Source organism: Eptesicus fuscus, chromosome 5 (genome assembly GCF_027574615.1).
Source record: "Eptesicus fuscus isolate TK198812 chromosome 5, DD_ASM_mEF_20220401, whole genome shotgun sequence".
Lineage (NCBI taxonomy): Eukaryota > Metazoa > Chordata > Mammalia > Chiroptera > Vespertilionidae > Eptesicus > Eptesicus fuscus.
This window is the reverse complement of record NC_072477.1, coordinates 57,172,346-57,185,761: the sequence shown is the minus strand read 5'-3', so window position 1 is coordinate 57,185,761 and position 13,416 is coordinate 57,172,346. Positions and strand designations below refer to the sequence as shown.

The window sequence follows — 13,416 nt, the reverse complement described above, 5'->3', positions numbered from 1 at the left end:
CATTGATCTATGTGTCTGTTTTTAGGCAAATAACATACTATTTTAATTACTATAGCTTTGTATGCAGTTTAAAATCAGGGAACATGATACCTCCAGCTTAGTTTTTCTTTCTCAAAATTACTTAAGCTATTCAGAGTATTTTGGAGTTACATAAACATTTTTAGGATTGTTCTACTTCTATAAAATATGCCATTGGAATTTTGATATGGGTTGCATTGAATCTGTAGATTGCTTTGGGTAGTATGCATATTTTAACAATATTGATTCTTCTAGTCCATGAGCATGGTATATCTTTCCATTTATTTGTATCATCTTCAAATTCTTTCATAAATGTCTTAATTTCAGTTTACAAATCTTTCACTTACTTGGTTAAATTTATTACAAGGTATTTCATTCTTTTTCATGAAATTGTAAATGAGATTATTTTCTAAATTTCTCTTTCTGCTAGTTTGTAATTAGTGTATAGAAATGCAACAGGTGTTCGTACATTGATTTTGTATCCTGCAACTCTACTAAATTCATTTATTAGATTTTTTGATGAAGTCAGTAGGGTTTTTTATATATACTAGAGGCCCGGTGCATGAATTTTGTGTATGGGGGGGCAGGGGAGGAGGTCCCCTCACCTCAGCCTGCACCCTCTCCAATCCAGGACCCCTTGGGGATATCTGACTGCCGGTTTAGGCCCGATCCGGGGATCAGGCCAAACTGGCAGTCAGACATCCCTCTCACAATCCTGGACCGCTGGCTCCTAATTGCTCACCTGCCTGCCTGCCTGGTCGCCCCTAATTGCCTCCCTCTCCCCCCCCCCCCCCGCCATCCTGATCACCCCTCACTGCCTCTGTGTGCTGGCCTGATCACCCCAACTGCCCCCCCTGCCAGCCTGGTCACCCCCAACTGCCCCCCCTGCTGGCCTGGTTGCCCCCAACTGCCCCCATGCTGTCCTGGTTGCTTCCAACTACCCCCCTGCCAGCCTGGCCGCCTCCAACTGCCCCCCCCCCCCGCCAGCCTGGTCGCCCCTCATGGCCCCCCCACTGGCCTGGTCGCCCCATGCAGCCTGCTGTTCAGTCGTTTGGTCATCCCTCACTATCCCCCCTGCCAGCCTGTTCATAGGCAGCCATCTTGTGAGGGCATGAGGGTTAATTTGCATATTACTTCTTTATTATATAGGATAATAGCATGTCATTTGTAAATAGAAACAGTTTTACTTTTTCCTTTACAATTTGGATGCCTTTTATTGCTTTTGATGCCTGATTGCTCCGGCTGGGACTTCTAGTACTACGTCAAATAAAAGTGGTAAGAGTGGGCTCTTGTCTGATCTTAGAGGAAATGCTTTCAGTTTTTCACCATTGAGTATGATGTTACCTGTGGGCTTGTCATACACAGTCTTTATTATGTTGAGGTATGTTTCCTTTATATGCAATTTATTGAGAGGTTTTTTGTTTTTTTTTTATTTTACTCTTGAATGGATGTTGAATGTTGTTAAGTGCTTTTTCTGCATGTATTGAGATGATCATGATTTTTAACATTCATTTTGTTAGTGTGATATATCACATTGATTTGTGGATGTTGAGCCATCCTTGCACCCCTGGAATAACTCCCACTTGATCATGGCAATAATCCTTTTACTATATTATTGAATGTGGTTTGCTAATATTTGTTGAGAATTTTTGCATCTATATTCATCAGAAATATTGGCTTACAATTTTCTTTTCTTGTGGTATCCATATCTGGTTTGGGTATGAGGGTAATGCTGGTCTCATAAAATGAGGTTCAAAAAGTTCCCTCCCCTTCCATTGTTTTGGAAGAGTTTGAGAAGGATTGGTATTAATTCTTTAATGCTTGGCAGAATTTACCAGCGAACCCATCTGGTCTAGGACCTTTGTTTCTTGGGAGCTATTTTCTGATTCAATGACCTACTAGTAATCGGTCTGTTCAGATTTTCTATTTCATCATGGTAGGTTGTATTATTCTAGAAATTTTCTCATTTCTTCTAAATTGTCCAATTTGTTGGTATATAACTGTTCATAGTAGTTTCTTCAGGTCCTTTGTATTTCTGTGGTATCAGTTTTAACATCTTTTCTTCCATTTCTGATTTTATTTTGAGTCCTGTCTCTTTTTTTTCTTGGTGAATCTTACTGAAGGCTGTCAACTTTATCTTTTCAAAAAACCAGTTCTTAGTTTTATTGATTTTTCTCTACTGTCTTTTTAGTCTGTATTTCATTTCTTTCTTCTCTAATCTTTGTTATTTCTTTATACTACTAACTTTGTCTTCCTTTGTTTGTTTGTTTTTCTAGTTCCTTAATGTGTAAAGTTAAGTTGTAATTTGAGATTGTTCTTGTTTCTTGATGTAGACATTTAGGCTATGAACTTCCTTTTTAGAATTGCTTTTGCTGCATCCCATAGCTTTTTATGTTGCATTTCATTTTTGTTCACTCAAAGTAGTTTTGATTTCTTTGTTGACTCATTGGTTATTCAGCATCATGTTTCTTAACCTCCACATATTTGTAAATTGTCCAGTTTTCTGCTACTAATATATTTCTAGTTTCATAATATTGTGGTCTTAAAAATGTTTGCTATGATTTCAATCTTTTTATTAAGACTTGTTTTTGGTGTGGGATGGGAATCGGGGGATGAGGACAAATATGTGCCACCTTAATCAATAAAGAAATTTAAAAAAGTAAAAGACTTGTTTTTGGCTTTACATACTTATCTATCCTGGAAACTGTTTCTTGTGCACTTGAGAAGAATAAGTATTTTGTTGTTTGGGATGGAATGTTTTGTACATATTAAATCTACCTAGTCTAAAGTGTTGTTTAAAACCAGTGTTTCCTTTTTAAATCTATATCTGGATGATCTATCCATTGATCTAATGTATATTTAAGCTCCATCTTATTATTATTTTGTTTACTTCTCCCTTTAGGTATGTTCATATTTGCTTCCTATATTTAGGTACTTTTATATTTGGTGCATAGATATTTACAAATGTTATAAATCCTCTTGTTAGATTGAGCCCTTTATTATTATGTAATGCCCTTCTTTTGTTAGAGAGTGGGAATTTTTGAGCATGCTCCCTCCTAGTCAACTTGGCCTTGAATCCCAGCTGCACCTCACAAAATAGCCTATGAGAACAGGATGCCAGTAAGCCTTACAAGATAGATCACTGTCAACTTTCCTGAGAACAGGATGCAATTACTTACCCCACCAGGTGCCAGGACCCTATAAATAACATGCTGACATCACTTAAGAAAAACTGCTTTGTTTTAAATTGCTTGCTCTGCAATAACAGGATGTAGTGAATGTGTTTAAAAACTGTCCTGCACAAAGGGTCGGGGCTGCTCTCTGGACTCCCTGCGTGGAGAAAGGCAGAGCAGTCACCAGCCGGCTAATAGAGGCTTCCTAAACTTTAATTTGGTCTTGACTCCAGTGGTCGTTCACTCGCGTTCGCTCCATAACATTTTCTCTCTTATTACAGGCTTTGTTTTAAAGTCTATTTTGTATAATATAAGTATAGTTACCCTAGGTTTCTCTTAGTTGTAATTTGCATGGAATTTCTTTTTGCATGTCTTCACTCTCAGTCTGTGTGGTACTTACAGCCAAAATGAGTTTCTTTTTGTTGTTTTTTTTGTTTTGTTTTGTTTGTGGATCTTGATATAAGTTCTTTTTTATTGAATTTATTGGGGTGACATTGGTTAATAATATTATATAGGTTTCATGTGTACAATTCTATGATACATCATCTGTATATTGTATTGTGTTCACCACTCCAAATCATGTCTCTTTCCATCACCATTTACTCCCCATCCATACCCCCCACCTCCCTAACTCTGGTAATCATCATACTGTTGTCTGTGACTATGAGTGTTGGAAGCTGCCCATTGCCTTCACTAGCAGAAAGGGTGGATAAGGAGTCCGGAAGGCTGGTCAACCTTGAGACTCTGGCAAGGGTCAGAGTCATACACCCACTGTCTGGTTGAAACAAAGGTAGCTGAAACAACTCCTACCTTTTAGTCTCATGTAAATCCTTACTGATAAGATAGTTTGCCTGTTACTGGAAATTGACTGCCTGAGGGCTATAGGTGGATCCCAAACCTGAATAAAAGGGATCGCAAGACCAGAGCAGAGCAAAGCCTTCTCTTGGGCTTCCGCCTGGCCCCCAATTCCCAAATTAGTATTTTCTTGTCTTGTCTCTTTCATTTGTGTGCGGCCTCCTCCAGAGCCCGAACCCTGAACCTGAACCCTGAACCACGCAGGATGTGGGGGTTACACTCGCATATGAGTTGTTCTTTTTATGTTTGTTTGTTTGTTGTTGTTTTGCTTATTCCTTTCACCTTATTCACCTAGCCCTTCAACACCATTCCCCTCTAACAGTTGTCAGTCTCTTCTCTGTATCTATGAGTCTCTTTCTGTTTTGTTTGTTAGTTTATTTTGTTCATTAGATCACACATGTAAGTGAAATCATATAGTACTTGTCTTTCTCTAGCTAGCTTATTTCACTTAGCATAATATCCTTGGTACATCCATGATGTACGAAAAGTAAAATTTCCTCCTTTTTTTTATGGCTAAATAGTATCCCATGTGTAAATCTACCACAGCATTTTTATCCACTCATCCATTGATGGGTGCCTAGGTTGCTTCCAAATCTTGGCTATCGTAAACAACACTGCAATGAGCATAGGGGTGCATATAATATTTGGAATTAGTGTTTTGGGTTTCTTCCATGTATTCCCAGAAGTAGAATCACTGGGTCATAAGAAAGTTCCATTTTTAATTTTTTTGAGGTAACACCACACTGTTTTCCACAGTGACTGCACCAGTTTGCATCCCCACCAACAGTGCATGAGGATTCCCTTTTCTCCACATTCTTGCCAACACTTGTTTCTTGGTTTATTGATGATACCCATTCTGACAGGTGTGGGGTGATATCTCATTGTGTTTTTTTTGTTTGTTTGTTTTTTACTGTATCACTACAAATTTTATTCAGAAACCCATCTTTTTAAAATTTTTTTTAATTTTAATTCCCATTATTAACTCGTTTGGTCAATCAACTACCATTCTTTCTAGCAGACATACAGTGAAAATGGCCTGGCTCAGAATCACCCAGATCTCTCACGATCTCTTGATCACCTCCTGTCCCGCTCCTGCCCTCACTGCCACTGCCAGGACCACAGTCTCTAGAACGATAGTGAAAGCGACGCTCCCAGGACCAGATTTCAATAGATGCTTCTTGCATCTAGGCCCATACAGCTCTCAGGAAATGGGCCTCAGATGCAGGAACCTGCAAAAGCCGCCACTTGCACACTCTCCCATTGCATGTTGGCGGTAGCATGCTGCCCGGGAGTTGGGGTGGGGGGTAAGGGGGCAATGGGGGAAGCTCGGCGGCAATGGGCTGCCTGGTGAACCAACAGTCGTTCAAGTCAATCACAGCTTTCTCCACATCTTCACAGCGAAACTTCACATTCACATTTCCAACCAGGTGATCTCCAAGGTTATCACAGACATTCCTCTCCTCAACCTCATCGTACTTCTCCATTTCTGTAAAAACCCTCAAAAAATGCATCATAGTGTTCCTGCATCTTGACATCACGCACAGCACTGTGCAAACCGTCCGCAGACTGGGATGGGTTCAAGAAGGCAATGGACTGGCTAAAGGTCGGTTTATTGTGCAACCAACAGCATCTGTCTCCATGACAACATGTCCCAATTCTATATAATAAAGAGGTAATGTGCAAATTGACCCTCACACTCTCACACAAGATGGCCTCCCCCATGTGGTCAAAGATGGCTGCCACAAGATGGCTGGCAGGGGAGGGCAGTTGGGGGTGACTGGGCCATCAAGGAAGGGCAGTTAGGGGCAACCGGGCTAGCAGGGGAGGGCATTTAGGGGTGACCAGGCCTTCAGGGGAGGGCAGTTGGTGGCGACCAGGCCTGCAGGGGAGGGCAGTTGGGGGCAATCGGGCTGGCAGGGGAGCAGTTAGGCATTGATTAGGCTGGCAGGGGAGTGGTTAGGGGGTGATCAGGCTGGCAGGCAGGTGAGTGGTTGGGAGCCAGCAGTCCCGGAATGTGGGAGGGATGTCCGACTGCCAGTTTAGGCCTGATCCCACCGGCAGTCGGACATCCCCCGAGGGGTCCCAGATTGGAGAGGATGCAGGCTGGGCTGAGGGACTCCCCCCCTCCCCCAAGTGCACAAATTTCATGCAACAGGCCTCTGGTTTTAAAATAAAATGAACAGTTGACTTTTTCTTGGTGCCGAAGCTCAAGGCCAAATACTCCACCTACCCTGCCCGACATTCATTGTGGTTTTAATTTGCATTTCTTGGATGATTAGTGACTTTGAGCAACTTGTCATATGTCTGTTGGCCATCTGTATGTCCTCTCTGGAGAAGTGTCTATTCAGGACCTTTGTCCATTTTTATTTGGATTGTTTGAGGGGTTTTTTTGGTGTTAAGTTTAATAAGTTCTTCATAAATTTTGGATAGTAACCCCTTATCAGGTGTGTCATTGGCAAATATGTTTTCCCATTCAGTGGGTTATCATTTCATTTTGTTTGTCATTTCCTTTGCTGTGCAAAGACATTTAGTTTGATGTAGTCCCATTTGTTTATATTTTTTTCTCTTGCCTGGAAAGATATATCAGAAAAATATATTGCTATAAGAAATGTCCCAAATTTTACTATGTTCTTCTAGGATTTTTATGGTTTCAAGTCTTACATTTAAGTCTTTAATCCATTTTGAGTGTATTCTTGTGTATGGGTGTAAGACAGTGGTTTAGTTTCATTTTTCAAGTATCTGTCCAATTTTCATAGCACCATTTCTTGAATAGACTATCTTTACCCATTGTATGTTCTTGCCTCCTTTGCCAAATATTAATTAACCGTAAAGGCATAGGTTTATTTCTGGGCTCTGTATTCTGTCCCATTGATCTATGTGTGTTTTTATGCCAGTACCATGCTGCTTTGAATACTATGGCCTTGTAGTATAATCTGACATCAAATTTGATTCCTCCAACTTTGTTCTTCTTTCTCAAGATTGCTGTGGCTACTCTGAGTCTTTTGTGGTTCCATAAATATTTTTGGAATATTTGTTTTAGTTCTGTGAAATATGCCATTGGCATCTTGATAGGAATTGTGTTGAATCTATAGGTAGCTTTAGGTAGTATGGACATTTCAATGATGTGAATTCTTCCTATCTATGAACACAATATATAGTTTCATGTATTTGTATCTCCTTTAACTTCTTTCTTCAGTGTTTTTAATATTCTGAGTACAGGTCTTTTATAACCTTGGTTAAATTTATTCCTGGGTATTTTATTTCTTTTTTATGCACTGGTAAATGGGATTATTTTCTTAGTTTCCCTTTCTGATAATTATTGGTGTATAAAAATGCAACTTATTTCTGAATATTTATTTTGTATCCTATTTTACTGAATTCATTTATCAGTTCTAATAATTTTTTTATGGAATCTTTAGGGATCTCTATAGTATTGTCGTCACCAAATAAAGATAGCTTTACTTCTTCCTTTCCAATTTGGATGCCTTTTATTTCTTCTTATCTGATTGCTGTGGCTAGAACTTCCAGTACAATGTTGAAAGCGGACATCCCTGCTTTGTTGCTAATTTTAAAAGAAATGCTTTTAGTTTTTGCCCATTGAGTATGATGTTGGCTGTGGGTTTGTCATATATGGCCTTTATTACATTGACGTATGTTCCTTTATTGCCTCTTTGCTGAGAGTTTTTATCATAAATGGGTGCTGGATTTTATCAGTTTCTGCACTTATTGATATGGTCATGTGATTTTATGCTTCATTTTGTTTTTGTAGTATATCACATTTATTGATTTGTGGATATTGTACCAACCTTGCATCCCCAGGATAAATCCTACTTGATCATGGTGTGTTATCTTTTTAATATATTGCTGGATCTGGTTTGCTAATATTTTGTTGACAATTTTAACATCTATATTCATCGAGTATATTGGCCTATAATTTTTTCTTTGTATTGTCTTAATCTGGTTTTGGAATTAGGATAATTCTGGCCTCATAAAATGAGTTTGGGAATCTTCTGTCCCTTTGAATTTTTTGGAATAGTTTGAGAAGGATAGGTGTTAGTTCTTCTTTGTTTGGTAAAATTCACCTATGAAGCCATATGGTCCAGGACTTTTGTTTGTTGGGAGTTTTTTTTATTACTGCTTCAATTTCATTAGTTGTAATCTGTCTATTCAGATTCTCTGATTCTTCCTGATTCAGTTTTGGAAGGTTGTATGTTTCTAAGAATTTATCCATTTTGTACAGATTGTCCAATTTGTTGGCATATAGTTGTTCATATATTTTCTTACAACCTTTGTATTTCTTTGGTGTCAGTTGTTACTTCTCCTCTTTAACTTCTGGTTTTATTTATGTGGGTCTTCTCTCTTTTATTTTCTTGTTGAGTCTGTCTATCTTTTCAAAGAACCAGCTCTTGGTTTCATTGATCATCATCATCATCATCATCATCATCTCCTTCTCCTCCCCCTCCCGCTTCCCCTCACCCTCACCCTCCTCCTCGACATTCATTTATTTCTACTCTGATCTTTATTGTTTCCTTCCTTCTACTCACATTGGGTTTGTTTCTTGTTCTTTTTCAAGTTCCTATAAGTGTAAAGTTAGATTGTTTATTTCTAACTTTATTTTTGTTTCTTGATATAGGTCTGTAAGGTTATGAATTTTCTCTTAGGACTGCTTTCACTGTGTCCCTCAGATTTGGGGTTGTTGTGTTCTCATTTTCATTTGTTTCAAGGTATTTTTTAATTTCTTCCTTGATCTCATTGTATTCCATTCATTGTTGTTGTTTCTTTTTTTAATAAATTTTTATTGTTCAGATTATTACAGTTGTTCCTCTTTTTTCCCCCCATAGCTCCCTTCTGCCAGGATCCCACCCCACCCTCTGCCCTTACCCCCTCCCCCCCACTATCTTCATCCATAGGTGTACGATTTTTGTCCAGACTCTTCCCGCACCCCTCACACCCCCTTCCCGCTGAGAATTGTCAGTTCACTCCCTTTCTATGCCCCTGATTCTATTATATTCACCAGTTTATTCTGTTCATTAGATTTTTTATTCACTTGATTTTTAGATTCACTTGTTGATAGATATGTATTTGTTGTTCATAATTTTTATCTTTACCTTTTTCTTCTTCTTCCTCTTCTTAAAAAATACCTTTCAGCATTTCATATAATACTGGTTTGGCAGTGATGAACTCCTTTAGCTTTTTCTTATCTGTGAAGCTCTTTATCTGACCTTCAATTCTGAATGATAGCTTTGCTGGGTAGAGTAATCTTGGTTGTAGGTTCTTGCTATTCATCACTTTGAATATTTCTTGTCACTCCCTTCTGGCCTGCATAGTTTCTGTTGAGAAATCAGCTGACAGTCGGATGGGTGCTCCCTTGTAGGTAACTGTTTTTCTCTTACTGCTTTTAATATTCTCTCTTTGTTGTTTGCTCTTGGCATTTAAATTATGATGTGTCTTGGTGTGGTCCTCTTTGGATTCCTTTTGTTTGGTGTTCTCTGCACTTCCTGGATTTGTAAGTTTATTTCTTTCACCAGGTGGGGGAAGTTTTCTGTCATTATTTCTTCAAATAGGTTTCCAATACCTTGCTCTCTCTCTTCTTCTGGCACCCTCATAATTCGGATGTTGGTACACTTGAAGTTGTCCCAGAGGCATCTTACACTATCTTCATATTTTTGGATTCTTTTTTCTTTTTGCTTTTCTGGTTGGGTGTTTTTTGCTTCTTTGTATTTCAAATCTTTGACTTGATTCTTGCAATCCTCTAGTCTGCTGTTGGATCGCTGTATATTATTCTTTATTTCAGTCAGTGTATGCTTATTTCTAGTTGGTCCTTTTTCATATCCTCGAGGGAATCACTAAATTTATCGGCCTTTTCTAGAAAATTCTTGGAAAAACCTTATAACCATGGTTTTGAACTTTATATCCAGTAGTTTGCTTTCCTCCATTTCTGTCATTTGTGACCTGTTTCTTTGTCTTCACATTTTGGCTGCTTCCCTGTGTTGATAGAGTGGCTTTGTGTGCTAGGTGTCCTATAGGGCCCAGTGGCTCAGCTTCCCCAGTTACCTGAGGTGGACACTCTTGGTGCACCCCTTTGTGGGCTATGTGAACAGACTTGTTGTAGTTAAGCCTTGATTGTTGTTGGTATCACTGGGAGGAATTGACCTCCAGGCCAATTGGCTGTGAGGATCAGTTGTGTCTACAATGGGAGAACTTCTGTGCTGCAGACACCCTTATGGGGCAGGACTTGCTTCAATGGGGCTTTGGTGCTCACTGAGTCTGCCCCCTGAGTGTGTCCCTTATGGATCTGAGGAGTTGTAATCTGGATGGTCCTACTCTGACCACTGGGTACACTGGCTCTTGGATCTTCAAGGAGGTGCAAATTTATCCTCTGCCTGAGGCCACCCAGCAGGAGCTATGGAGAGATCTGAAGATTTCTTTTCTTTGTTTGGGGTTTGAAGATGCCCAGATGAGGCTAGCTGTGAAGCAGTGCAAGCTGCTGTGGAGCCTTGGAAGTTCTGGGTCTCTCTGACCCAGCTGCTGTTTGTTAGGTAATTTTAGATTGCAATGGGCCAGGCCATTCATATGCAAAAGCCTCTGTGCACAGCTGGGGTGGGGTTGTAAATTGGGTGGGGCGGGGTCTCAGGACATGAAATATTCAGTGATGAAAAGTTCATTACCACCAAACTAGTAGTGGAGCAAACAGCAATGGCTGACATTCAGCCCTTCCCTAAGAGGCCCCCGGGTCTCAGTGTCCTGTGGTAATCGCTGCAAGCACCTCAGAGAAAAAGCTGCCCTCGTGTTCCAGCCTGATGCCAGACAGTCCAATTTCCCCCCGTATGAGTCTGGGTCTCCAGAGTCTCGCCCAGAACTGGAGTTCAGAGCAGTCGGGAGCTTATGTCTCTTTCCCCATTGAAAAAGACAACCGCATCCTCAGTTGCCAGCCCTTTTCACACGAGCGCCTCCGTACCTCCACACTTTATTTCCACACATCCTCTGAGTCTTAGTGTGCTTTTCTCTTCCCTTCTAGTTGTAGAATTTCCACTCAGCCAGCCTCTCCGTAGTTCCGGATGATGTCCGTTTTGTCTTTTAGTTGTAGTTTTGAAGTGGTTTTGCGAGGCAGCAAGTTCAGGTGTTTACCTATGCCGCCATCTTGGTTTCTCTCTCCATTCATTGTTTAGTATCATGTTATTTAGCCTCCATGTCTTTGTGGATTTTTCATGTTTTCTTCTTGTGTTTGATTTCTAGTTTCATACACTTATGGTCAAAGAAGATGCTTGATCTGATTTCAATCTTCTTAAATTTATTGAGACTTGTTTTGTGATTTAATATGTAATCTATCCTAGAAAATGTTCCATGTGCACATGCAAAGAATGTATATTCTGCTGCTTTGAGTGAAATGCTCTGAAGATAGCAATTAAACCCATCTGCTCTAGTGTGTCATTTAAGGCCACTGTTTCCTTGTTGATTTTCTGTCTGGAAGATCTGTCTATTGATGTCAATGTGGTGTTAAAATCCCCTACTATGACTGGATTACTGTCAATTTCTCCCTTTATGTCCATCAATATTTGCTTTATATATTTAGGTGCTCCAATGTTGGGTGCATAAATGTTTATAGGGGTTATGACCTCTTGTTTGGATTGCTCCCTTCATTACTATGTAGTGTACTTCTTTGTCTCTTACTATAGCCTTTATTTTAAAGTCTGTTGTGTCAGGTATAAGAATTGCTACCCCAGTCTTCTTTTCATCTACATTTGCATGAAATATCTCTTTCCATCCCTTTACTTTTAGTCTGTGTGTATCTTTTGTTCTGAGATGGGTCTCTTGTATACAGTATATACATGGGTCTTGTTTTCATATCCATTCTGCAACCCTATGTCTTTTGATTGGAGCATTTAAGCCATTTGCATTTAAAGTCAATATTAATAGGTACATACTTATTGCCATTTTAGTCTTTATTACTATGTTCCTCTGTTCTCCTTCTCCCACTCTTCATCCTTCTTATTCACCCTTTAACATTTCTTCTGCTACTAGTTTGGTGGTAATGAACTTCTTTAGTTTTTTCTTATCTGGGAAGCTCTTTATTTTTCCTTCAGTCTTAAATGATAGCCTTCCAGGATAAAATAGTCTTGCTTTTCATCACTGAATATTTCATGCCAATTTCTCTGGCCTGAAAAGTTTCTGTTGAGAAATCAGGTGACAGTGTATGGAAGCTCCCTTGCAGGTAACTAGCTGTCTTTCTCTTGCTATTTTTAAGAATCTCTCTTTGTCTTTAACCATTGCATTTTAATTACAATATGTCTTGGTGTGGGCCTCTTTGTTTAGGACTCTGTGTTTTCTGGGCTTGTCTTTTTCCTTTACCAGGTTAGGGAATTTTTCAGTCATTATTTCTTTTTCTTTTTTTAAATCCTCACCCGAGGATATTTTTTCATTGATTTTTAGGAGTGGAAAAGAGAGAGAAAGACAGAGAGAAATATCTATGTGAAAGAAACACATTGATTGGTTGCCTCCTGCACAAGCCCTGATCAGGGCCCAGGCCAGGGAGGAGCCTGCAACCAAAGTATGTGCTCTTGACTGGAATCAAACTCAGGACCCTTTGGTCCACAGGTCGGTGCTCTATCCACTGAGCCAAACCAGCTAGGGCCATTATTTATTCAAATAGGTTCCAATCCCTTGCTCTCTCTCCTCCTTCTAATACCCCTATGATGCACATATTGTTAAAATTCATGTTACCCCTAAAGGTCACTTAAACTGTTGTCATTTTTTAAAATTCTTTTTTTCTTTCTGCTGCTCTGATTGGGTGTTTTTTGCTACCTTGTCTTCCAAATCACTGATTCCGTACACTGCTTCATCCAACCTGTTGTTTATTCCTTCTAGGGTAGTCTTCATTTCAGATATTGTATTCATTTTTGACTGGCTCTTTTTTTATAGTTACTATGTCCTTTTTCATGCTATTGTAGTTCTAAGTTCCTTAAGCATCCTTATAACCATTTTTTTTTTAACTCCATATCTGATTAATTGCTTGCCTCCATTTCATTTAGCTCTTCTTCTTCTTCTTCTTCTTCTTCTTCTTCTTCTTCTTCTTCTTCTTCTTCTTCTTCTTTTTTGCGATTTCTCCTGTTCTTTCACTTGGGGCATATTTCTTTGTCTCCCCATTTTGGTTGCCTCTTTGTGTTTGTTTCTATGTATTAGGTAGATCTGCTATGACTTCCAGTCTTCATAGGATAGCCTTATATAGAAGGTGTCCTGTGGGACCCAGTGGTGCAGTCTCCTTGATCACCTGAACTTGGTGTTCTAGGAACCTCACTTGTGTGGGCTATGAGAGCCCTCCTGTTGTAATTGAGTCTTGATTGTTATTAGTTCATGTGTGCATGGAGCTGAG

General features: G+C 39.5%; 1 pseudogene; it reads right to left on the bottom strand.

Moving 5' to 3' along the window:
* Positions 1–5,247: 5,247 nt before the first annotated feature.
* On the bottom strand, positions 5,248–6,288 carry LOC103287557 (splicing factor U2AF 35 kDa subunit-like; annotated as a pseudogene).
* Positions 6,289–13,416: the final 7,128 nt, after the last annotated feature.